Source organism: Lonchura striata, chromosome 5 (assembly GCF_050655825.1).
Source record: "Lonchura striata isolate lonStrDom1 chromosome 5, ASM5065582v1, whole genome shotgun sequence".
Taxonomy (NCBI): Eukaryota; Metazoa; Chordata; class Aves; order Passeriformes; family Estrildidae; genus Lonchura; species Lonchura striata.
Genome location: NC_140707.1, coordinates 38,257,786 through 38,283,573, shown reverse-complemented (window position 1 = coordinate 38,283,573; position 25,788 = coordinate 38,257,786). Strand labels below are relative to the sequence as shown.

The 25,788-nt window shown below is 37.8% G+C and overlaps 1 protein-coding gene across 41 annotated transcripts in view; it reads right to left on the bottom strand.

The window, feature by feature from the left end:
- The window catches only part of NUMB (NUMB endocytic adaptor protein), a 96,584-nt gene that overhangs the window by 51,619 nt on the left and 19,177 nt on the right, over window positions 1-25,788 (bottom strand). The window lies entirely within an intron of this gene.

Sequence of the window (25,788 nt, the reverse complement as noted above, 5' to 3'; positions counted from 1 at the left end):
AATGACAACACCATTTAGTGACAACAGTTTCCAGGACACTCATATTCACATTGCCTATTGGAAGTGCCTTATCACCAGAAAGGATTGCAGTCCAACCATCATGCCTGACAGCTACAGTGGGTTTTTCCATGTTCACTTTCTTTCCTGTACTTGGTCTTTCTGTTTTCAAGTTTAACTCAAGGCTGCGTCCTTTCTTGGTCAACCAACTTGAATTTTAGAAGTTTAATATTAAACATTACAGTCATTCTGACAAAATAAACTTACTAATGGTACAAGACGAAGCATCCCGAACCCTGAAAACTACAGCAGAAAGAATGGGACGAAATTCAGCATGCCCTGGAGTCTAAACCTTAAAGCTGACAAGCAATCACAACTACATAATTTTTATTCCCAATATTTTGAAGTATCAAGTTAGTGATCTACACAGGCCTTTTGTATCATCATAGAACTTCTCTCTCCCTGAATTCTTACAAAAAAGAACTAAAGATGAAAGTGACAGACTAACTTCAGAGCCTGGAACTGAATGTTTTTCATAGCCTCTAACATGAACTTGTAAAATGCAACAGGCTGCTGTAACAAAGCCAAGATAACCGAGGTTATCTTGGATTGTCCTCCAACCACACCCAGGAATGCAATGCATGCCAGAACTCCACAGTTGGTCACAGACATGGGCGCAGGAGGAATCACAATGTGCTCTGAGTCAGTTTCTCACCGCTGGAATAAGGCATTGAGGCGGGCTTGCTATAAATATCCAGGGCTGGAGATACAGGAGGAGATTGGAGCCATATGTGGGAGACCCAAATACCAATTACACACTGAGCAAAGTTCCAGCAATACAAAATTAAGAAATAAGAGGAGATTCAGGAAATGGCCTGCTTTAGGGCGTACAGTCTGTACGTTCTGAACTCTCACAGAAACAGAGCAACCAAGAAATAAGGCTGGGAAAGAAATCAGAAGTTTGGGCTACAGAAAAATCCCCTTTCTGTATTATACACCAATGCATACAATCCTGCTACTGAATTTATGTTTTCTACATAGAACAAGTAAAATCTGTGTGAAAAAACAGATTAACTAGTAAGGCAAAAATCCCAAAAGATGTGACTGACCACAGGAGCTAACTTCACAGAACATACCTAAAGTTTGCCCAAGCTTAAGATATATTCATAGCTGAACATGCATGTGATCTCCTCCAGTTTTTGCAGTTAAATTGTCTTACTCCCTTTTTTTGTGGTTTGTTTGTTTCATGGGGAGGGGAGGATGTTTTTCTACTAAGAACATTTTTACTTTTCAAAATATTCTCTATAGGTGAGTGTCTTTTCTAATAAAAAGGATTTTTAAAATTTTGTTACTGCTAAATTCCTCTTTTAGAACCTACCCAGGACTTACAAAAACATGAATATCTGAATAGAAGTTTAAAAATTGTCTTACATTTCACAAGAGTGAAGACACCTAAAGCAAACTTGTAAACATTTTTTCCTAAAGGGGTAGAGAAGCATTTGATAAGTATTTGACATACTTATTTCCCTGATACTGGAAAGAAGGTTAGAAAGCATTCCTAAAATATTTCATCGTCTTGAGATTCACAGTAGGAGACTGCATTTCCTGTTGGATAATAGTATTTTGTTACACATAAAAAGGCCTATGTCAGTAAAATTAAAACAGCTATGACACGTGAAGCTCTCAGCAGAGCTCCTGTTCGGTTTGAAAGGAGACTCCAGAAAGGCCCAAGGGATTTGGGCAAGCAAGAGGGATGACTGAACACCTCTGTAAAACCCAAGTATCCCAGGTTGATGATCATTGTGTGAAGTTAATTTATGCTCACGCTGCTACAAAATCAGAACCTAAACCTCAGACTAATTCTCCTTTATAAAATTATTTTGGGAATGGGAAAGAAAAAAAACAATGTGCTTTTTGTAGATATAATTACCCAGAGATTATGGGAGCAGGCAATGTGTGTCAGTATTACTGACTAAGCATTATGTCCTAGGACTGAGAAGAAAAAAAGTAAGGAAATAACAACATGAATAAAAAAGCATTGTTGGCATAGCTATTGCTAAGTGACATCTTATCTAGCTTTTATAGTGACTAGTTATTGATTAGCATCACAGAAGAAATAGATTTTGAGTCTGCATATTGATAACATCAGCGTCATGATGTTTAAAACCAAATCCAAGCAAGACTCAAGTCTTCAAACTAAAGAAACATTTAAATTTATCTACTAAATACACTGTAAGAACACCTATTGTTTATTTACACTGTACTACATTTCAAAGGTTCAAACTTTCAACATATCAGTAACTAGTAACTTTTTCTGAATCTCTTTTAAGTGGTTAAAGATTCTCCCTATGCAAACAATTAGAGGGACTTTTTAAAGATCTCACTGAATTTAAAGGTCTAGGTTGAGATAAATTCCAAGACCACAAAAAGATCTTCTACACTATGTTCTCACTTACATTAGGATACACATTTTAAAAAGGAATAAATGTCCTGAGGATGTCCCACAATTTTATAGAGAATTCTATTTCATAGAATCTCTCAAATGCTAAAGCTCACAAAATCTTAAGACAAAAAGATGTAGTATTCAGTATTTAAGAAATTATGGAGAAATTCACAAGATTAGTTCAAGGAATAAACAGATTACACAACTAATGAAAGAAATGAGAACTCACAGAATACACTCTTAATTTCAGACAAGTGCTAACAAATACCTCCTGCTATAATTTGAATCCAGTCCATCCAGGATTTGAAAACTACAAGACATTCACTTTCACCTATAGTATTAAGCTGTTGGCTCCCATAGCATTTTACTTACTATTTAAAAAAAAAATAAAACAAAAACAAACAAACAAAAAAACAACAACAAAACAAAACAAAAAAAAACCTGTTGTTCTAAGGACTCCACAGATTACTACCCATTACAGACTTGGTCAGTTACACAGATGATACAGTTCCCCAGAATTCAGAGCATGAAAAGATATAATTCTGCAAGAGAAGGAGGTAAGGCAAGAATGTAGCTGAGACACAGGCTTTGCTGGACAGGCTGCCCTGAGACACTCCCTGCAAATTCCCTTCTCTTCACGCCCACGCCCCCTCACATCAGGCATCCAGATATGACACGCAGCAGGAAGGGCCTGGCCAGCCTTCCTCGTGGGTCAGGTACACTGAAACACCTTGGGAAACCTACAGCAACTGCACACAGCCTCACAGGCTACAGCCAGGGTACCTAACTCGGGGCTGGGAAACACTGCAGCGTACACAAACCAAAGCCGCTTTCAGCTGCCTTGTTTGGCACAGGTTCTGGTAGTGCCTGCATCAGTTCTGAGACTCCAAAACAAACAAACATTTTCTAACAAACTACTACAGTCATAATACTTTAAGACAACTCAGAAGCAATAGCTATATCCTGCTTTAGAAGTTAGCACAGCTTACTGTGGCTGTCACTTATTACATTCCACCAGAGCAGCAACTGACACAACCAAATAAAAATATAATCTACTGAACCCCCCTTTTTTTTAATCCCTGCAGTTAATGTGCTCATGAAGTCCATCCTTCTGTGATAGAGGATGAAAACCAGTGAGTTTTAGGAGGCACCAACAGTCCTCCACTTGGGTACAACAGCTAGAGAAACCTTCAGCAACACCCTGCCTTTTCTGCAAAGCCTGAGCAAGTGCACCAGTGGGCCACTGGAGATGCCTCATTTCCTCTGCATCTTCAAGGCTTACGCAAGGTTTTACCAGCTCCAGCTGTACTAACTGATAACATAAGGAAGCTTGTAAAAAACATCTGAGAAGGAGCAGGGTAAGGTCCAAAGTGAAACATTGGGTATGTACAGCATATAGTATGTTTAGTTCCATAAAATTAATTTAGTGTTATTCCTGAATCCTGCTTTTGCTCATTCAAGTTTGTCTTTGTGACTGGCAGAGCTACTTTACCCTTCAGCACACACATATAAAAATAACTGTGCAGACAGGATCCCAAGGTGTACTAATAAGACAGTTCAAGCCTAGACAGCAGGACATTTCAGTCTATTCCAAAGGAGCTTAATACTTAATGGAAGCATAGACACCTAGAATTACACAGCTAAGTGCCAATATATGTTTTTTAAAATATTAGAGCTGGAAAAATTCACCTGTCCTGAGAAGGAAAGAAGCCAAATGGCAGAAGACATTTCCAGAATTTCTCCCTTCAGCCTTGAATTACAGAAGTCATTGGTGGTTTTTACACCTCTTGAACTCCCATAATATATTCAGTCAGCATGGTTTACCTCATCAGTAAAGACTAGAGCAAGTATCCAGAAATAAGTATCTCTGGAAAGGTGGTCTACAAATATTCAGAAATACTTCTCTTTTTTTAATGTCAGAAAATATAACACACACACCAATTTGGTCATACATAGTATAGTTGTTTGGTAGTCGTATATGTTAACTTCTGCCATTTTTGTCCATTTTTCTTAAACAAACATACTTATTTCTATCATGCCAAGTACAAACTAATGCATGTACATGGGACTAAAAGCGAGAACCATCATTCCCATTTAGAAAGTAGAAGGGAACTTGATCAACCTGAAAAGATGCAGTCTGAATTGCAACCTGAAATATATTGCAAAATGTACAGAGATGGCAACTGTGCTGGCCAAGGGCAGGATGGGAGAGAAGTACTAAGTATTCTTTTATTTGAGAAACCAAACTTCCTGCAGTTACAGAATTTTAGTCAATTTTTAGGCAACACTGCCTGACCACTTCCCAAAACTTGGGGTAGCAGAGGTAGTGACTTCAAGATAACATATTTATAGCCCACACAACCCACATACAGCCATTAATTCTATAATTAAATACTAAAACAAGATGCTATTATGAACACAATGTCTCTGGCAACATACCACATTCAGATGGACACTGAAATATCTTTTAGATAATTGAACTCAATCTAATCTGAAGTTGGTATTTCCTGGCCAATGATGACTAACTCTTCTAAACCATCATTAAGTATCAGGAAATACCCACCCCCAACATCAATCACTATCTAAACATACACCTAAATATCATGGTTTGAACCAGTCTTCACTCACAGATAAATATCAGATAAGCAAAAGTGAGGGGAAGAAAAACCCTTTGCACTAGTCTTCAAGTAACCAAAATACAAAACCAAGTCCTAATATTAATAACAAAATGTGAGTAAGGCCCAGATTTCCAGCTCACTTGTACATTTCACAAGATAACACTGGGCTCTTCCACAGTTATCTCACTCCCCCTTCATTCATACATTAAAATGCTACCAGAATTAAACTAATCTAAACCACAACGATGGGATGGTGAGTTAGAGAAGAGCTTGCACCAGTACTGTGCATACTTTATACAGTGAGGACACTAGTCTTGCACACCTCTGCTGTGCCCTTCCCTCTCAGCTTCCCAGGTGCACTTCCTACTGCCCCAACCAATTCCAGTCCTCAGCAACCCACACGAAGAACAGAAACAGACCAAAGAGCCTTGGTGCAAACTCCAGCCTAAAGGAGAAGCCATGCCCTTTTAACTCCATTTTCTCTTCCATTAAGAACAGCAGAGGAACGAAAGCACTTCTTAGCTAAAAACAAACAAAGAAAGAAAAAGAACCCATGGTAAGTGAAAGACATCACATTTATATTCAGGAGGGCACAGGAGTGGACAATTGTCCTCTTCATTTCTGTAGAAACCAAAATTAAAGGCTCGCAGTAGGAAAAGTCACAGCTCTAATCCCCTCTTCCCCCTCTCCCTGAAAGTACTAATAGAAAGTTTTCATCACAGCAGTCAATATATCACTATGTTGTGAATATTAAATCTAACCCAAAGAGACTGCCATGATTTCTTCTCCATCTTTTTTCCATTTTTTTCCCTTTAAAGGTAAAAGATTTGCTTTACAACTGCCATAAATGCACCTAAACTATTTCTAATTTACTTAGAATTACAAAATAATTTAATCCTAGATGAAATTGCTAGTTGATATTAATTACACTACTATTCTATTAGAATTCTACAGACTTAGCTTAAGGTTGGCATGTGGTTCTCTGCAAGTCAAACACTTCCTAATTAAATCCTAAAATCCTATCAGATATCAATATTTAAAACTGCTACCTTGAAGCACATCTACAGCTTGTGTGTCAAGAATGATTTTGTTTCTACAATCATTCTGGTGAATAGAGTCTACTGCCTGAATAAAGCAGCTTTTTTTTTCTCTGAACATGAAAAAAAATCAAACCTCTTATGAAAATTGATATTCATTCCCAACCCTCCTCCCAGAAGAGCTAACCACTTATCAAACCACTACAGTAGATCTTCTGGCAGCTCTTTCAGCTGTAATCAGATATCAAACTTGCATTCAGATCTTTAGGAGGGGGGAGAAAAACCACCACCACCACAACACAGAGCACACACACATACAGAGTAGTTCCCTTTATCATTTAATTTTAATTTACAAAGACGGCTCCTTTGCACTCATCTGAAACCATGTTATGTGTCAACATGTAAAATGAAATCAAGCTTTTTTAGAGAATACTTTTTTGGACCAACACCCCCATAAAGCAGAGTGCTACACCTGGGAAAACACATTAAACTGCTGGTTCAGAATTCAGTTTGCAGGCAAGTGAGCAAATAATCCCCACTGGCATCAGCTGGCATGACACCGCTTGAACTCCTTGTGTCAAGTAGTTCTTGACATGTTACATATGTGCCACTGAAATTAAACTAGTGATATTTTTCTCAAAGTGGGAAGCTCACATAATGAGAAGCAATACCACAAGTAATCCAGAAGCAGCACTCACTTAGCATCAACTCACAGCACTGTAAGGACAGAAATGAGTTGTACACAGAAAAAAGTTCACAAGAAAACTTCCAGCAGCAAGCTACTTTAAAAATTAAAAAAAAAAAAAAAAAAAAAAAAAAAACCACACTCCTGACCAAATCAGCCCTCTAATTCTATTATATAAAGATGTCTAAAGTCAATATATATAGATGTGAAGGATGTAAATTAAGAGTCATGACTTGGGGGAAAAAATGAACAAACTGAAACACTACAAAAAAACTCCCTGAGCATTTATCTTGCTATTTAAAACAGCTGTGTCACATGGAGTAAAACAGCCCACTAAACTATATCTAAAAAGCAAGGGCAGTACAAAGGTCCTCAAGAAACTGAGTTTTCACAAATTAGAGCTTTGCACACAGTTCAGTTGATAACGTGGACTTTGTAAAGATCTGAGACTTTCCTGGTGACGTGCTTCTGAGTACACAACAATATGAGGAAGTGCTATAACTAATACCCCTCTTCTCTGCAGACAGTCACTTATCAAAGGTGCATCATTGTTTAAAATGGCTCCAGCTCCAAAGGGTGAAGATCTACTCCCTGTCCTGTCTTGACCTTAAGGGAGGGGCACACTGTCCACCAAAACATCCTGTCAGGAAAGCAGCAAGAAGCGTGCAAATTTGGAGATTAGGATAATAAATATACTTTTGCTGGTTGCTTATTTTGGCTTTCAAAAAAATTATTGTCGAAAAATACAGAGGCTTTTCTAACCAAATTTTGTCCATGCCAGAAATCCTGGTGAACATGTCCACTTGGCAGCTGCAGGGAACTAGGAACAATGTATTTGTGAAGCTCCCTGAGTGATAGTCTTGTGTGAAAGTTTTCATTGTTACATCCATTCTCTTTTGAAGTTACATGTTTCCTGAAACCGGTTTAGCAGAACAAAACTGCTATCAATTATTTGCTATTTCTTCCAATATAGATATTTTGAATTTATGTGAACATAGTCCAAGTCTGTTCACTAAGTAAAGTACATGCATCTATGTAGGAAAAAAAAATTGGGATATTTACTGCTTTGGGGTTTGTTTCTGTTTCCTTTTTAGGACTGCGTTCCCAAACTTGCGACAAGATGCCCATGACAAAAGGAACAAGATGAACAAGTATTTTAATCAGGTTCTTTTTCAATATTTCTTAGAACTGGCAGCAAGTCCTTACAGAACAAGCTGTTTAGACCAATAATAAACTGCAAGGCTCCTAAATAAAGTGGCAATATTGTACCTATTTCTCTCCTAAGTAAAATTACTGCTTTTTACTGGTTAAAAAGTCTTATTTTCTCAAGTAGAATTTTTTTTTTTAAACTGGTCCAGATTACTCAAATAACTACTTTAAATGTGGTTTTACTGTGTTTTTATTATCATACCTTTATATTTAGCTACCTGTTCTCCCAAGATAAACAGTAATCTCTGCATTTTTCTTGAAGTTTATGCAAGTGGGAGAGCATTAAGCAAGTAAGCACCATTATTTCAACCTTTTTATAGTAAAATGTCTATTGAAAACCACACAAAAGTTTAATTCAAGTTAGTGTTATAAACCCTAACAGTGTTTACTGGAGTGAAACGGACAAGCCTGCTCTCATATTTAGTCCAATTGCTAAGTGTCAGCAATTAGTTAACATCTCTAGATACTTGCACTTGAAACTGAGGTGGGGAAGAAAATAAACCTGGCAGATGAGATATCAAACACTTAGTATTTTTTCCAGCTCAAGCTTTTCATACCTTAGATAAAATGCATTACCTCATTTGTTAACAGCTAAGGTTTTTTTGGGGGGAATGTAATTTTATCAATTAGCAAAGAGAATTTTGCAAGCAGCACACAGCAAAACACAAAGCCAAGTCAGAGAATTAAATTTGAGCTTTCATGTACTAAAATCTAGTCCAGTGAAGCTCACTTCCATAGTGTGCTTTTTAAAACAGTGACAAAGCAATCACACAATCCAGACTGAATAAACCAGATGTTATGATTATAGGCTCAATGCATTCTGTCCAATGTATACACACCATTTTCTATAAAATAAACTAAGACTGAGATCTCCATTTCTCAGGAACTAGAAGTATTGCTAAATTCACAAATGTCATTGCAAATAATAAAAAATATGTTAGTACAATGAAAAGATTAATAAATATTTTTTTTAGAAAGGGTCGCTACGTTATGAGCTGCTACTTGAGCTTTGTACAAACTCACAGGGAAAAAAAATCCATTCTTCAAAAAGTTGTTACAGAATTGTTTCATTTTCACTGTATTTTTACTGTTCAGCTTCAATTGTACTGAGCAACCTTGAATTGCAAAAGTTAGTTTTTGAAGTCCAATTTCAGACTGAGCAAAGTCTATCAAAAGATTTTCATGAAGTCCCAGATTGCCTGCCTTCCTGTAATGGTGTGGTTCCCATACAGCACTGTGCCATAATTACCTCTGTTTAAAATGAGAAACCAACTCTGTTTAAACACTTACTGTCACTTTAAGATCTTAAACAAACTACACTGCAGTCATGGTACTGTACACATCAGGGACGTGACTACCATCTCTTTTAAAAAGCAAATCAACTCCATTTAATTCCTGCTTGGATCTAGACATCTGGAATCAGTATATACAGGAGGAAGAATCACACAGCTGCAACTGTATAAATATTTTTCTTACCAATTCCCTGCCAAGAGCATCTCAAAATTGTAAGATCAATTTCACAGACAAGAAATAAAATTAAGGTCACACATGTAGAAAAGCTTTTAGAATTTGGGTACTCATATTTGGTGTGAAAGCTATTCCAGGGCCAACATACAGTCTCATCTTGGATCAAAATTTTTCAGATTTTGTTTCCTGTGAACTTCTGGGGCAGAGCCAGTGCCTCCTTAAACTGGCATAATGAATATCACTGATTTTATCATAAGAATTTCTGGCATCCACTTCAAATAACAATCCAGCAGACAACGCACATTCCAGCTTGAGTTATTAGGATTAAAACAGGAACCCCTTTCTATTGATATACTCCTTCCAACAAGGGTTATCTAAGCAATTGCCAAACCAATTGCAGTTGATTACAGCATGATGATGCATAGATTCCTAGGTATATTTGTTAGCTGAAAATACTGCAGCAAATATAAGTCTTCAGAGGTTTGATTTATAAATAAGCTCTAGAATGCCCTTTTGATTCAACACAGTATAAAGTATCTGGAACCCATAAAGTATCTGGAACATTATTTCTAGATTCAGAACACTAGGAGAGATTGATTTTTTTGTTCACCTGCAGCCAAACAGACTGCATTCTGCCTTCTCACACAAACTCATGATACCTGTAATTTCATTACAGAAATTAATACATATGGTCATCTATCACTGATGCACTAAAAAATTCATTCTTCCCCCTCCAAATCTGCTAAGCCAACATAAGTAAAAGGTTAACCACAGAAGCCTGCAAAAGTGTTGTGTGTACAGTCAAACAACTACATCAAGTATCAGTGGCACCAATTCTTTGGCACTTAATTCTTTGCATAATCACACTAATCAAAGTTTGGGGCTTGGTTTGGTTTTGTATTGTGGCTAAACAAAATTGGAAAGTATCGCCATTCCAGAGACTGCTCCATATTTAGGAACTTGCGATGGCTTTGCTACACATACACCACCATTCACAAAGGAGCAAAGCTAGGGAAGGATGTCACAGTATCAGACCTCAATAAAGACACACTGCAGCTCAAACCTTAGGCAACACAAATTGATACACTGGGCTGTTTAGCAGGGAAGAGCATAATTCGTAGCATACAAGTGATTCCAAGTTCTCCTCCTGAAGTTTGTGAACTATTATGCTTCTAAGATCATACTCAGCACTGATCCTACAAAGCTGTTGCTTTTTGCTCCTTTCAAACAATTAGTCACATTAGAGTTTCACTTTATAAGGTTTAGAAAAACCTTTCTGAATTCACACACCTACTTACTGTGCAAGTTTGGCCCTGACAATCGACACAGGTCATCTTCATCAAGTCCTTCTCGTAGATTCCAATTTCTTGTATCAAATGCTTTATATAGCATCACACAAGATGCTTAACACCAACACTTCTATTAAAGCTATTCTGGTCACCTGCAAACACAGACAACTTAAGAGTCTGTTCCTAAACTTCATCCTCAAAGGTTTTGCCTCTTCATAACCCACTTCTTTGCAACCATTAACTACAGCAAATCTATTACAAAAGATGAGAACTTAAACAAAATCTTGAAAGAGAGGTGCTTCAGCAAACAGTAATGTGAAGTGACAATAGTAATTTTGAAGAATTAAGGTCAGCTGGACAAGATGTTGCACTTCCACAAAGAAATAATTTACAAATCACATGCAACTGTGGCAGCAGGGATGACTGTACAGACTGCGAGTTCAGCAACACAGGGCTAAACAGCAGGAACCCTGCAAGTTTTCAAGGGGCAAAGCATGATATAAGCTGTGACTAAAACCGGTTTCACATTCCTTGCCTCACTGAACTCTGACATCAAGTAGCATTTTAAATAATCATTCAGAGCTGTGAAAATCACTTGTCAGTACTTCAACTATCCTTAAAATAAAAGTTTTAGTTTTGTTATCACAGTCTTCTCTAGGACTTTGATAGTTCTCTTCAACAGTTTTTGCATATTTTAGTCTAATCACCACAAGTAAATGGCAGTATGCTGCTCAAGGCAGAGTACCAGCAGTCTACCAGCAGCTGGAAACGGTGTGAGCAGTGAAGTATAGGGATGATGATGCTGGAATTCAGACACCCTTCCAGCAGATTTGCTTGCTGAACCTTTTTAAATGTAAGATTCCTGTCAGCCCATGTCTTTAGCCTGTCAAGGTCCCTCTGAACAGCAGCACAGGCATCTGTGTCATCCACTCCTCCCAATTTTACATCATCTGTGAACTTGCTGAGAGTGCCCAGCATCCCATCACTCAGGTACTAATGAAAATAAACAGCCCAGGCTCTACAGCCCTAGGGCACACCACTGCTAACTGGCCTGCAGCTGGGCTTTGTGGCACCACTCACACCCCTTTGAGCCCAGCATTTCAGCCAATTTGCAATCCCTTTCCCTGTCTACTTAGCTAGACCAGATGGTGAGAGTGTTATGGGAGACAATGACAGAAGTACAAAGTCCAACAGTACAAACTTCTCTTTTCTCCTCCACCAACCCAGTCATTTTGTCACGGAGGGCTGCCAGGTTGGTCAAGCATGATTTCCTGTTCTTGAAGCTACAATAACTATTGCTAATCATCTTCATGTCCTTCTTATGTTTGGAAGTGGCTTCTCAGGAGAATTTACTCCATCATCTTCCCAGGGATCTAGGTGAGGCTGAACAGTCTGCAAATACCCACACCCTCCTGCCCTTCTTGGAGACAAAAGCAACACTTGCATTCTTCCAGTCCTCAAGAAGAGTCTTGTATTATCTCAAATCTTTCAAAAACAATTTAGAGTGGTTTTGCTATGATATCAGCTCTCTACCTACTAGTAGGTACATTCTATCAGTTCCCATGGACTTTCTTGTGGATAGCTTTTTAAAATGTTGCCTTCCTTGGTTCTTCTCTACTGAGGCTAAATCTTCATTGCTCCAGACTTTCCCACTAGTCTCTAAGCCTGGAGCTCCAGATGACAAATCCTACAATAAAGACCAAGGTAAAAAAGACATCTAGTACCTCAGCTTTTTCCATGTTTTCCTTCATCTCCCTGTGGCTGGTCATGTACTTGCAGAAGTCTTTCTTGATGCCCTTCATGTCCCTGAACGCCTACATGAAAACTGAGATCCAAAGCCAATCCCAGTCACACCTCTTCCATTCCTCATGCACACACAAGCAGGAGGGGCAGTGAAGTTCAGATTCAAAAAAGGGTAAAGTAAGGGAAAAGGCACTTCTTGAAAAACTTCATACTGGGCCTATTCTAACTTAACCATTGTACACAGAAAACAAGGAAACCATAATTAACTGCAAATTGCCTCTCTGCTCTGCTTAACATTATGACACAAGTATCATACTAATGATGGCTAAGCTTGCTCCTGCAGTCAAAAATAGAGCATGACTGACAGATGTGATATGCACTGGAATGAGCATGATTAGACAGTGACACAGCTGTCTTCTCAACAGTAGCACAACCTCTGTTTATAACTGTGATGAAAGTGAATTGTTACTTTCAGGAAATCTAAATTATGCATCCTGGTGGTTATATATTCTGTATTTTACATTATACAGCTCTTTCATCTTACGTATTAACTCATACCTTACAGCCTGCCCTGCATTTCTAGGGCAAGACAACATCATACACGTGTCAAGAGGCGAAATGTTATAACCAACAATTTAAACAACTCACTAGTTCTGGACAGTATGCATCAAAGATCTCTGACTCTACATGGTAAATGACTGAACTACCGAGCATATACCAAAGCCAGGTTTATTCCACAGGATAGTGGATGCTGCACTCACATGCAAAGGGTGATAAAAGCAGTTCTGTCAATTGGAATCGTACTTTAGGTCAATTGGCTGGTTTAAACAAAGCATGTGAAACAAACAGCAGCAGTAAAAGCGTAGAGAAGCAGAGACTAGCTGGTATTAGTAGTCTGACATGTGTCAAGACAAAAACAATATCTTTACACTTATAAAAAGTAATGTATTCCCAAACTTCTGTGTGTTTTAAAATAATAAATTATTTCAAACCTAACTAAGGCTAGGTTAGCAACTAAGAAGGATAAACAAAATCTAATTTTGTAGAAGTCCAGATACACTTTAGTAAAACCAGCTAGAGGCATTCCAGCCACTCTACCACTGTGTGATATGAGGCAATTCTTAATGGCACAAGGAGTCTAAACATCTGTAAAAACACCAATAAACAAAGAAAAGCTGAGGAAACCAACAGTATGTCCTTAATCAGTTCCCTCTAAATTGGTGGCTCCCTAACTGATTTAACAGGTTTTTAAAAAAGCCTTTAAACAAAACTTTAATTAAATCTATTCCAAAACAAGTACTCATTTCAGCTCAGTGCTCTAGGTAAAACTCCAGTACATTTACAAGTATAATCAGTTCAGCACAGTTCTCCCTCTTTCCTCTAAAAATACAGCTATTTATGTTTGACCCCAACCCACATTAAAACTCAAACACCCAGCATGCAGCTCTTTCACCTACTTCTTTTTCTCAACCTGATCAACAGTAGAATGGCAGATGGAGAAAAGTTGGGTATGATACCTTCAGAAAACAGTCAGAAGGGTTTTTTTCTGTCTAAGTGTGATAGTGAATACAAAGATCTGCCTGAGCAAGTGCTTTTACTATGGAAATGCACCATACCTGCACAAAAAATACCATTTTCACAGAATCATAGAACAGTTTGGGTCAGAAGAGAGCTTTTAAAGTTCATTTGGTCCAATCCCCCCCTGCAATGAGCAGAGATATCTTCAACTAGACCAGATTGTTCAAAGCCCCACCCAACCTGACCTTGAACATTTACAGGGATGGGGCATCTACCACCTCTCTGGGCAACCTGTTCCAGTGTTTCACCACCCTCAATGTAAAACATTTCTTACATATGTCCAATCTAAATAGACTCCTTCAGCTTAAACTCATTACCCTTTGTCCTGCTGCAACAGACTTTGCTAAAATGATTGTCTTGGAATACTGAAGGCTGCAATAAGGTCTACCCAGAGCCTTCTCCTGGCTGAACAATTCCAAATCTTTCAGGGGTTTAACCCATCAGATTTAAAACTCACTGGAACAGGTACCAAAACAAATGTTTAGAAGTAAAGAAGAAAGCCAAGATACTATGAAAATTAGTGCTATTTATTTAAATTTTTCTGATTTTCCAGTTACAACTCTAGTTCTATTAACATCCATCCATTCAAAAAGCAAAACTACATCTCTTCTCAATACATTGATTGAAAAGCCAGGTACTAACATGAGACCTGTAACATCTAAAGTATCCCTAAAAGCCAGGACACTCAGAGCCATGTCCCTGTTGACACAATTCTGACCAAGCATTTGAAAGCCTGCTTTGAAACAGCAAAGTTATCACACCACTCAGCCTTTCATACATCTAAAAAGGCATCTGAGCATGGAAAGCAGAGACTGCTTGCATCTCTACATGTTATTTCTGCCCACACCAAAGAAGAAGTGTGATCAACTGACAAGAAGCCAAGAAGCAATTTTATTAAAATATTTTAATTTTCTTTTTTTTTTTTCCCAGAAACTGATGGTATTTAATAATTAACTGATATACAGGTCTGTTAAGAGTCACAGTATATAAGTTTTTAACAAAACATGCAGAAAAAAAGCTTCAGCAAAGCGAAAATCTTACTAGTGATCCATAGCTCAGACACAGCTCATCAGAGAATTCCACTTTAGAGTGGATGAGACAATGGTCCTTTACTACTCAGACTTCTAAAGAAATGGAATTTACTTTACAAAACTGAGAAACTTCGATGAACTATTATAAATTATAACTTCAATACTGTGGAACATTTCATAATATTACTTCCTTTTCATAAAGAGAATTTCTGTGTTTTTTATCAGTTCTCACCCTATTCAATAGCCACTAACAATCTTCAACCAAAAAAAATTTGTTGTACAATATATATCTGTTTATGCTATGTGAGTCTGGGAGAGAAGAAAAAAAATAAGGAAAAAATCCTATCGAGTACCTTTAGTATGAGGACTGCTTTTCCTGCTACTGGTTTTTGATTCCAGTATGCTCAAAATTGAACAAACTGGCAATAGTTTCTTATTCTATTGTATAGATACACTTTCCTTTCCTTAGGAAAGGAAACATATCCTTAATAAGGAGTTTCTCTCCAGGGCTATATCAATCATAGGTCAGACTTCAACATGAAAGCCAGCAACAAGCTCATCAAACCCTTCCTAAGCACTAAGTGGCAAGACTAACAGTGAGCACCACTAGGCTAAAATTCTCAAGGAATCTGCTTATGGACATTCCATTTTCAGAAATATTCATATGACTAGGATCATGCTACTAAATATTACAATTAAAGTCCCCACCAGGTCACCTGTCCGCATTAAACTGCACCTAAGCATCTTGTGTCATCTGTACACATCTGCTGAGAAAACAACCAGCACTTAACGTTCATAAAGGAAAAACCAAAATAAAAGGCCTTCAGGGGCTGAATAATGAAATTTTGTGCTAGCTTTCCCAATGCTGGTTTCCCAAATTGCTGGTTTCATTATGGTTTCAGAATCTGAAATTTCAAGATCAATATAAGCAGAACAGGAAAATTTAAATCAATCTTTGCAAAATACTAGCTTAGAAATGAAACAAAGAAACTATGACCCAAATGCACATATTTTACATTATGCTGGTTACCACTGAACGAGAAAAACTGGTTTGCCCACATGGACAAAAGAACAGTATTACTCACCCAACTCATGTTTCCCTAATTCAACTTTACCAAAATGAACATGCTCTTTAGTCTATTCTTGAGGAAAGCTTTGTGACTGTACAAAGCGGTCCTACAGTTTCATTACAAAAATGCAAAGGGCAGAAAATGGCAACAGTGGTCAGGCAGCATATACTGAGACCACGTATGAGCTAAAAAAGCCACAATGCCAGCGTATCACTACAGATCAGTACTTAAAACAGTTGAAAGGTTTGTGTGATAGCTGAATATTTGAAAACTTTTGACCCCACCAACACTTTTGGGAACAAATGCTGTCAAGATGCAACACTGTAGCAGTCATACAGAACCCCACCTTCTTAAGCATCTCTGAACTTCCATAACAATCTCCGCGACAAAATATTTATTTAGATACTTCTGAAATTTCATATTATAGTTATAATTTTGTGGTGGGCTGACCTTGGCTGGACACCAGGTGTCCACCAAAGACATTCCCATCACTCCCACTCCTCAATTGGACAGGGCAGAGAAAATACAGCAAAAGCCTCTTGGGTCAAGGTAAGGACAGGATCATCAGTCACCAATTACCGTCATGGGCAAAACAATCTTGACTTGCAAGTCAAGTTTGTTTAGAATTTAATTTATAACCAATCAAATCAGAGTAATCAGAGTAGGACAATGAGAAACATCTTTCTCCCTACTTCAGCATGGGGTCTCTCCCACGGGAGATTATCCTCCATGAACTTCTCAATGTGAGTCCTTCCCATGTTCTGCAATTCATGAACCCACTGCTCCAGCAGAAGTCCCATCCACAGGGTACAGTCCTTTAGGAACAGACTGCTCCAGCAGGGGTCCCCTGTGGGGTCACATGTCCTGGCAGCAGACATGCTTCAGCTAGGCTTCTCTCCCAGTGGTCCACAGGTCCTGCCAGGAGCATCCCCTAGCACAGGCTTCCCATAGGGTCACAGTCTCCTTTGGACACCCACCTGCTTTGACGTGAGGGTCTCCAGGGGTTCCAAGTGATGTCTGCTTCACCTTGGACCTCCACAGACTACAGGGACCCAGCCTGGCTCACCACAGTCTTCACCCACAGGCTGCCAGGGAATCTCTGCTCCAGCACCTGAGGCCTCTCCTGGCCCTCCTTCACCGACCTTGGTGACTACACAGCTGCTTCTCTCATATGCTCACTCCTTTCTGCCTGCAATTGCTCCCACACAGAAACATTTTTTTCCCCTTATTAAATCTGTTATCCCACCACTGCCCAGGCTTGGCCAGCAGTATCTCCACCTTGGAGCCATCTGGCACTGGCTGTGTCAGACATGAGGGGAGCTTCTCACAAGCCACACCTGAGCTCTCCCTGCTACCAAAACCCTTCCATGTAAACCTAATATATTATTGCATAAAACTTGAAGACGACCTAAAAAGGAAAATTAGTGTTAGTATTTATGCTCCATTTTTAGATATGCTTGGCTATGAAGGGTCTGCTTCAGCCCTCTCTCCCCTGCCTCCTTTCTCATCTCAGTAACATAATTCTTCAGCCTTAGATGTAAAACATCACATTGAAATGTCTTCAGAGTTACGTATTACTAGTTTTATAAAAAATATTTATATAAATATTAGTCCTAAACGACTTCATTACCCATTTAAAGACACTACTTTTTATAGACATTTTATTTCAATAAATTAAATAAATAAAAAAGCTAGTTGCAGATGAATCAAGCTTTTTAATTCATCTATGTCTATATATAAACAGAGGCAGAGGGGAAGAGTTACTATCTGTTTGTTTTAGAAACAACACATGTAGCATTCCAAGGCTGTTCATAAAAATTCTTGTGTGTGTGCAATGTATGGAGCCACCTCTGAGCCTTGCTAATGGGGTTTTGCATACAACAGGCTTAAAAGAATCCTCCAAGGTATCCACTCATGGCAAGTAGCTATTTTCAGGTACAGTTCATAGGATATTCAATTATGTTGGATGATGAAAAGTTCTTGCCATTCTAACAAAAAAAAAATTAGGGGTTGCACTGTTCTTCCCCAAATTCATCCAGTAGGGACCAAGATTTATCAGTAAAACCACAGACCAAGTCCACACTTGCTAAAAACAGAAAATGACAGCAGCTGGCATCATACTATCATACACTTTTGTGATGACAAGTGTCAGGTTTTCCTTATATTTAACTCATTGTCATCTTTCATAACAGCCTCCTCTCAAAGGAGAAAAGATGATACACACACACACACACACACACACACACACACACGGAGAAGGCACAATTACCTCACACAATAGTCACTTCTCAGCTCTGCCAGGTATTAGCTACAATAGTCAGGCTGTTAATTCCCTACTGCCTTATATTACAGTTTAACTGTATTTGGCTTTAATTAAATAAGAAAACAAAGGTTTTTAACTTTGTGTTTTTCTGTAACCTGAATTTATAGTAACAGTTTAGCTTTGCATCAAATCCAAATTTGAGTTTGAGTTACAGAGGTCTTTATGCATACCACATTTCTCTCTTCAAAAAGCAGATAGGAAAGACAAAAGCTCTTGAGTGGGAGGAAGCAACAGAGAAAGAGAGGAATGTATCAGCTTGCCAAAAATGTGCCACAGCCTCTACAATACAATGCTAATAATTCTGCCTAATGCAAATGCAATAAAGTTCAGCATTTCATATCCAGAGTCAATCCTTTTCCTATTACTGGACAAAAAATACACTATAGATTTATTTTTTTTTTTTAATGCTTTAAGAATTACTCATTTTGCTATTCCTTTAAATTGAAGGCTGGCTGAGGTTTCCAACATTTTTTCTGAAACTGCTTTCACATGTATTGCACAGAATACTATTTTAAAGACTCTGGATTGCTTTTTCTGGCTTTATTTCTGAAAGTTTTGACATAATTTTGCACCAAAAAAAAAAAAAAAAAAAAACAAACCCACTGAAGTATAGCAGCTTTTTCAACTTCTTCACAAAAATGAGCATAATACAATACTAAACTTCATTTTCCTGATAGCTACTTTGAGAGTTCATTTAAACAACTTAGACTGATTTGAAGCATATTCTATGCACTATTTGGAGTGCATATAAACTAGTTCTTACCTGGTAAAGAGGAAAGGACAGGTTTTGACTTGTGCAATTCAGTCATAACCACACCACAGAAATATTTCATATCCTGCTTTTTACATTGTAAGAACTTTTACATTCAGAAAATAAAATACTTTTAGAAGGAACAGTCCATGTATTCTCATGTTTGCTTCACATCTTGGAAGCTCTTGCAATGTCCATACTAGCTATTCAGAAAGTAATGGAAGGGCTGCTAAACTCATTTGTAACCCATGGTTTCTGACATTACTAATTTGAAAATTAATCAGATCATATAATACAGTAACTAACTCTTTCTTTTCTCTCTACTCAGATGTCTCCAGACCTCCATAATACAATTATATGTCAAATAAAGAATGAAGTGCAATCTCACTATTTCTGTCACAAGTTCTGAGCTTCTGTCCCAAGAACCACCATAACCACAAACTAACCTCTAGGGAGTTAAATAAAGGCATATAAACCCCATAAAATTTAGCTGCATAATCTTAATTTCAATTGGGTTAAATGCTGACCTACCTATGTGATCAATTAAGTGGATTAACAGGTAAATAGAAGTCCACAAGGTAAAGAAGATGCTTCTTTTTTCTATTTGTGTCCAGCAGAGATTAGTGTTATGCTTATGCACTTATGTCTGCAAAGAAGAATATTCGACAGCATAATCTGCCAGTATCAGAAATTGACAAATTCAGAGGTAGCACTAAAGGACAACTTATGGTGACAAATTCCTTTCAGCAGTAAAATTATTTCAATATGGCTTATGACAAGATCATAAGATAAGATCATGTATACACAAAAAAAAGAATATAAACTACACTAGAGACTACCGTGAATTCTAGTTATGCTGGTAAGAAAGTGAGGACAAGGTGAGTATTTGATGCTGCAAGAGACAGAATAAATTACCTCAGAACACACAGGCTGGGAAAGCCATTGACAGGTCTCCTTTAACCCCAACTGATACTTACAGTTCAGGTGCCCCGCCCACATTTTAAGAGAAGCTCATCCCACCCCCACACGTACATGAAAACTGAGTTCTTATATTTTGCTTAACTGACTTCTGAAGTAGAAAATAAAGCTACAACTAGGTCATAATCTAAATAACAAAGACTTCAAACTTATTTTCATCTTTTGGTTTCTCCTGCTAGATCAAGTACCTGGCATTTGATGAACATTTGTAGCTTATTCTTAGACACTGGAATAATTTGCCAAAGTACATGAGGAGAATCCAACATTTGAAGTTTAAAAAAAACTAGAGCGTGATTTACAGCATAAGTTATAGTTCAAATAAAACATGGACTTGCTATTTTAGGTGAACCTGTATTGCATCAAATTTCTAACTAGAAAATAATTTGACCTAGTAGATGATTTACCATAGCCAACACTGGCGTAGTTCAAAATGGTGCACCAAAGGAAAAAAACCAAGCAAAATAAGAAAAGAGATCCTCAGTGTAAGCCTTACCTCAACATCAGGAAATTAAACGAGAGAGTGGATATCTGCATGCCAGAGACAAGACTGGTTGCATTTTACAGCTGACATCTTTCTCTCTCATAAAAAAGGGGAGATGCTGGGGTGGCGAGCACATGGAGAGACAGGCTAAAAGAGAGATACCAATCCTAACGCCTCTAAGCTCAGTGCACTCACCATGGTATGCTTTTATATAAGCTAACACACATTATCTAAAGAGAAGAATACTTTTTAAGAAGTGCTCAGAAAAAATAAGAATTAGACAAAAATTTCGGTCCTACTATGGGCCAAGTTCATTAATATCATCTACCCAAACAAACTTGGCTGGACTGCCTAAGTAAGCCCACGTATTCAATATGGTATCAGAGTCCTTACATCACACGAAGGAACTCTGTACTTTACTATCTGGACAGGGAATTTCATAAAGGCCAACCCTTGGGGTGTGCTTGGCACAAGCAAAAGCCAAATGTAGCTAGCTCAGTATTTGCACTCTAACCTGAATAACAAAACTATAAAGAAGGGGCTCAGTTAGACAATATTTTAACAGAATAGTATTCCAAATCCTATACTAATTTAAACAGAACTCTGCCTGTGACTCAAACCTTAGGCTAAGACACTCTTCACTAGAAGTCTAAGCATTTTTCTTTGCTGCTGTTTTGGATTTTTGTCCCTTTTTTTTTTTTTTTTTAGTTACTCAGAGTATACTTGGGACAGATTAATTTAGAGATGTGCTAAAACATATTCCACACCACTGAGCTTTATAGAGCTATGGGAATGAAAGCTGCATCCTACTGATAAAGAAATATTACTCTTTTAACTCCATTAGGATGAAGAAGAGATACCACAAGGCAAAGTTGGGGTTTGTTTTCTTTCCCTCCAGAGACAGGAAAAAAGTTACAGCAGCTACACTGTCTAAAAGTGGACAAGTCTAAACTCAAGACCAAATTTTGTACAGCCCCACTGTTTGCAAACAATCAATACACAGAGACAAACTCTCATTACCCAAGAGAAAGGCAAGCTGAGCTATAACAAAGCCTGGGACCCACCCAAGTAGAATCATCCCAAATCCACAACCCAAAGCCAAGCAGCTACAGAGCTATGTCACACCCTACCTCTTCCTCATAGCCAGCCTGGGTGCAGCACCAGCCCCACACCAACTCCCCAGCACTGGAACTACTTTGGGAAGTGCTTCTAAATATGGCAGCCACTAATGGTCCAACCTAGCAGGACTGAGCTAACAGCAACTTGTAGTTGATCTTTTCAGAAAGAAAAACCTACTGCCTGCAAGCTCAGCTTTTTACTCCATCTGCACCAACAACATCATTGAGAGGGTATAATTTTTTTTTTTAATTTTACAATTTTTCAGCGTTGACAAAATTGCTTTCACTTGGAACTTCATGGTCAAGTATAATTAAGGTAGGTAACACAACCCAATGAGAGAAGGTAAACTGCAATCTTGCCAATGAAAGCAATTGTTTCAGTACAGCTACATACATTTTTGGGAATCAAATGGTAAATGCTAAATTAAGTCTGTCTTTGCTTTTCTAGTTTGTGACTTTATTAACACCAACAGCTTTCCCTAATACCATAGTTTATCTTCTAGGCAGACTTCAGGGACTAAATTTAAAACACATTGCACTGATTACTAAACTGCATTTCACAATTCCCTTTGGATCTTGGCAACATTCTCTCCCAGTTATTAAAGCAAATCTTTCAAACACTTGATCCATTATACTGAGAGTTTCAAAGAAATTGATGTCTGCCTTCATTCAAACAACTAAAGAAGAAAACAGACAAGATTTCTTTAATGCAGATGTAAGTGAACACTTGTATGTGACTGGAACTTGGCACTTTTAATTGTTAACAATTACTAGACCTTATCTTAGTCCTACTTCATCAGAATATACATTTTTATGAACACTCAGTTTAGCAAAGTGAAGGAAATGTGAAAATTCAGCCCCTTCTGTCCTGAACACCTCAACTATCTTCAAGTGCGAGAGCACAGCAGAAGTGATCATGAATAAATACAATCACTTTTCTCCACCGCTATTGTCCAGTATGTCTTGGCTACCTGTACATATTACCTTTCTGTGAAGGACAAACTGCCTTCACAACCAGTTACTCTAAAAGGAAAATCTACTTTCCAAGTCTGCACATTTTAGATTTAAATTCTACTGATAAATTCAGTGTTTTCACAGCAAATTTCTTTCTCCAAGAATGCCAGATATAAGGATACCAAATATCAAACTGCTTCAGTATCAGCACATTACCCAGTCTCCAGACATACATATTCTTTTCACTATATAGCTATTATTTTTAAGTTCCATTTTGTGACTGAAAGCTGTACTAAGGCAGAAGACTAATACAAAGCTTCTCTAAAGATGAAGACTTCATGTTTGTTTGGTAGCAGTTCTAAAACAATGACTTTTAAAATTATCTTACCCAAAAAGCAAGCCCTTTTCTTAAAAGCTGATGTTACCTGTTGCTAAAAGGCTTTTAGTGCTTCTAACACTCTTTTTGGGTAGCATCAGCTTGCTTTCAGCCTCCTATAGTCAGAATAGAAACACCAAATATCCTCTAAGAACAGTCAATAGGCACTTGTGGTTCACACTGCCATCATCCCAGTAGAGCTGAGGCTCAGTGGACAAACTGGAAATGGCCATTTTTCCATTTCTACTGCTACCAACTGACCCAAGATTCTCTCTTAGCAACCAGGATGAAACTGCCTTTAGAGGAAGGATTCCTACAGACTTCATATTTTAAGTCTTGTTAGTTGAAGAACATTACTCATTTTCAGTCATAGTTACTTTCCATTTTAGCCAGCATTTAAGAATTATGTTGTCTGCTTCAGTGGATATATCTTCACTCTCAGTAAAGCCAATGACAGAGGATTTCCGTGTGTTTAGCTGTTTTAACACAAATTCTAATTGTTATATTAATAATGAACAGTACTGAATTTGTAAGCATGAAAAGCTTCAGTCGACATGACGGAACTAATTGCAAAATGAAATTACAGACTTGTGACTTGTCGTAACTGTGAGATCCTTCCCTCACTTTTGTATCCAGAATTTATTTTAAAAGAATCAAAGTAGATATTGTGGCTCCAGAATCCATTTAAAAAAAAAAGACACAGAAGCTTTGCAAATCACCTTTATTTAAATAGATAGTCCTCACCATGTACTTAAAACCCCTAGTTACTTAATTTCTTATATTTATTTTCTCTCCTTGAAGTATCTTTTGAACACACCCTTTTTGTCTTCAGGAACTACTGTATTTTTTAACCCCTGAAAATGAAGGGAGAAAAAAATAAAAAGCTCAAACTTAAAATAAAACTGTGGGAGGAAGAAAAGACTTGTTCTACACCTGCCTCAGCCAGGATCGCTGTTTTTGTAATGTAGCGTGGGACCCGAGAGCCACGAGGCAGAACCTACCTTGAACAGCAAGAGTTTTAAAGCAACCCAAACCTTTACTCATGGTCTGAGTAATTCTTAGGTGCAGACACCATTATCTTCGTACTAATGAAACAAGCCACCTAATGGAAAATAACTGTGCACTGACTTCTCCAGTACTTCTGAAGAAAATCTTCCCTTGCACAATTTAGTCAGCCTGTAGGTTAGCAATCACTCTGAAACCAGAACCTGATCTTTGAGCTACAGCAGCAAAGAGCAGCAAAGTCCTCCCGAAAACACTCAGAAGAAGGGTGCTGGTCAAAAGGCACAAGAACTGGAAACCATACTCAGGTAAAAGCTTCCTCTTAGGTTCTGCCTGCTTTGAGCAAGCATACAGAAAGAAGCAGGAAATGTTGTTTCATCTTCTCAGTATGAAAATGTGCCTTTCCAGGCTACGATCTATCCTTTCAAGTTTTCTACAAGTTTTAAGCTTTCCCACTTGAAGAATAATGGAAAAGCAGGTTTGACAAGAAGAAAATTAATTTTTTTCATGATCAAGTTTTATGAAATAAGTAGAAAAAAACCTTTAAATATCAACTATAAAAAGGTGGACTTCATCCAGACTAGTCCAGAATCAAACAAAAGCTGCTCTCCAAAAGCCTCACACAAGTGTTTCCACTAATATGCATTCTCACTTTGAACTCTCAGCCTTTTTCCCATTTCAATTTCTGTAAAGCTCTTCACTTTGAAGCAAACCTGTTCATATTTATAGTGAAAAGCCTCTTCTTAGGGAAGCTGCATTGGAACACAGAACCTGAAATAATGGCTAGTTAGAATTAAACCACAAAACTAGCTAGACTGAAAGTAACTCAAAGACAATTCATTCTCACTATATAATTTAAGAAAATCAAATTAGTTACATAAGTAATCACTTCAGGAGAGAAGATGTCAGCTAATAACTTAGATTATCAATCACCTTAATTACCCTAACATTTCCTTTGTATTAAATACTGCTCAAAGGCAACCACTACTTATAGGTTTCCTCAGGCTCAGACTTCTCTGCAGCTCTTTTCTTTAGTTGTATCTGTAGGGCTATCTCCACACCTAAGCACAAGTCTCACACTTCATTTCACCCAGGCCACTCTGACACCTGTCAGCAGCACACTAGTGCCCATGTACAAGCTATTTCACAGAGATGAAGGCACCAAGGAAGTCAAAATAAAAAAACAAAAAACAACATGTTCAGAAAAAAATGCAAGAGTTGCTTGCCAAATTAAGAAGGAATTTTTATCTTATGCCCTAGCAGAACAAGGACAAAATACCCAAATCTGTTTTGTTTATCACAGATAAGCCTCCGATTTTAAAAATCTGAATGCCTGTCCATACATATTTATTAATTACTAGAATAACTGGTAAAGGTTCTCCTGAAGTACAGAATAGCCATTTTTTAAGACATTGTAATACAAATAACCCTTCATTTCTTTAGACATAAGAGTTGTCCAACACACACACACAGCTTATTGGATCAGCTTGAGAACATTAACACACAGGAGACCTGACAACTCCATTAGGCAAAAAGAGTCAAATCACAGCTGTGCCCCAGCAAGTAAGTTGTCAATTTAGTGTCACACACCAGAATGAAGGGGGTAGGGAGAAAAGTATACACTCATTTCTCACAATT